Genomic DNA, 2037 nt, shown 5'->3' with positions numbered 1-2037 from the left:
ATCAGATGAAAAAAATTTTTAAAATTTTTTAGATAAGACATCTGTATGGTGCGAAAAATGGCAATTGACCCTCAGTAAAGAAAAGTATGAAGTTATTCACGTGAGTACTAAAAGAAATCCACTAAATTTCGATTACGTGGTAAGTCACACATACCTGAAGGCTGTAAATTCAGCTAAACACTTAGGGATTACAATTACAAATAACCTAAACTGTAACGATCACATGTATAATGTTATGGGTAGAGCAAACCAAAGACTGCGATTCATTGGCAGGGCACTTAGAAGGTGCAACAGGTCTACTAAAGACACTGCTTGCACCACGCTTGTCGCCCCTATTCTGGAGTATAGCTGTGCGGTGTGGGATCCGCAACAGGTGGGACTGACGGATGAAATCTTATAAGATAAAGGAAGGCAGCTCGTTTTGTATTATAGCGAAATAGAGGAGGTAGTGCCTCAGACAAGATATGTGAATTGGAGAGGCAATCATAAAAACAAAGGCTTTTTCTGTTGCGACGGGATCTTTTCTGAATTTCAAACACCAGTATTATCCTCCGACATTCTGTTGGCACCCACCTACATAAGGAGATAAGATCACCACGATAAAATAGCAGAAATCAGGGCACACACAGAAAAAATGTAAATGCTCGTTTTCCCCGAGCGCCGTTTGAGAGTGGAACGGTAGAGAGACAGCTTGAAGGTGGTTCATTGAACCCTCTGCCAGACGCTTTATTGTGAACGGTAGAGTGATCACGCAGATCTAGATGTAGATTATTTCCAAGATCCACTCTTCCTATCAGCTGTAATGCATCGTAGCTATTCCAACTCAGCGGAATCTGCCAACGTATTCTTAGCCCTATAAACAAAACGTTTTATTAAAATCGCATTGATTTTAACTTTATTGGTGAATATCAGGTCTTTTATATAACAGCTTTCATACGACCAGTTTCAGCTTCACACTAGGTTGCAGTACTTGGAGGAGTTATTATTGTCCAAATATTCAAATGTGTGTGAAATCTTATGCTAAAGTCATCAGTCCCTAAGCTTACACACTACTTAACCTAAAGTATCCTAAGGACAAACACACACACCCATGCCCGAGGAAGGACTCGAACCTCCGCCGGGATCGGAGTTATTATCAGGTGTCATGCGTTTGACATTTAGCAACTGGTAATAACATAGCGGCTCCGCTCATTGGCTCTTCATGAGGACTGGAAATTCTTCTGAAGATGATTGTTTCGTAGGAAAAATCAGTAAAATTAAAGTTAAATCGTTTTGGACAGATACGTTTTTGTATTACCTACCGTGGCTGACTTATTCATGAAAACGTATAGGGTACTTACCGTTGGTCTTCAGTCATGAAATATGGCAAGAAGTAAGATTTCATTGTACCAGTAAAGGAAAAAAGTCGAAAATGGTGAATCTATATTTATATCATACGAAAAAAATTTCACATTTGTTTTCAGACATTCTGTTGTCCATCCGCCTGTTAAGCGGCATAATTATCAGTAACGACAGACGTGTCACGTTGAAATTTGTGTCACATACTAAAGTCTGCAGGCACTTGGCGGGCACATAAATGTAAGCTTCAAAGACTATGTGGTCAAAAGATACGGTCATTATCACGTACTTTGATACTCGCGAAGTCACTCATTGACAACGGCCTTGCCGCAGTGGTAACACCGCTTCCCGTCAGATTAGCGAAGTTAAGCGCTGTCGGGCTGGGCTAGCACTTGGATGGGTGACCATCTGATCTGCCGAGCGCTGTTAGCATGCGGGGGGCATGGGGCACTCAGCCCTTGTGAGGCAAACTGAGGAGCTACTTGACTGAGAAGTAGCGGGTCCGGTGTCGGAATCTGACATACGGGTGGGAGAGCGGTGTGCTGACCACATGCCCCTCCATATCCGCGTCCGGTGACATCTATGGGCTAAGGATGACATGGCGGCCGGCCGGCAACCGCTTTGGCTTCTTCGACTGTTCTGGTCGAGTTAAGTTAAAGTCACTCATTAAAATCTGTTGTTTATTTGCCCCTGAAGTTC

At 42.8% G+C, this 2037-nt stretch overlaps 1 pseudogene; it reads left to right on the top strand.

Moving 5' to 3' along the window:
* Positions 1–1652: 1652 nt before the first annotated feature.
* Positions 1653–1770, top strand: LOC126291235 (5S ribosomal RNA; annotated as a pseudogene).
* The last annotated feature ends 267 nt before the right edge of the window (positions 1771–2037 follow it).

This window comes from Schistocerca gregaria, chromosome 1 (genome assembly GCF_023897955.1).
Source record: "Schistocerca gregaria isolate iqSchGreg1 chromosome 1, iqSchGreg1.2, whole genome shotgun sequence".
In the NCBI taxonomy this organism is placed as follows: domain Eukaryota; kingdom Metazoa; phylum Arthropoda; class Insecta; order Orthoptera; family Acrididae; genus Schistocerca; species Schistocerca gregaria.
The sequence above is the reverse complement of the archived record's forward strand: the minus strand, read 5'-3'. Positions and strand labels throughout refer to the sequence as shown.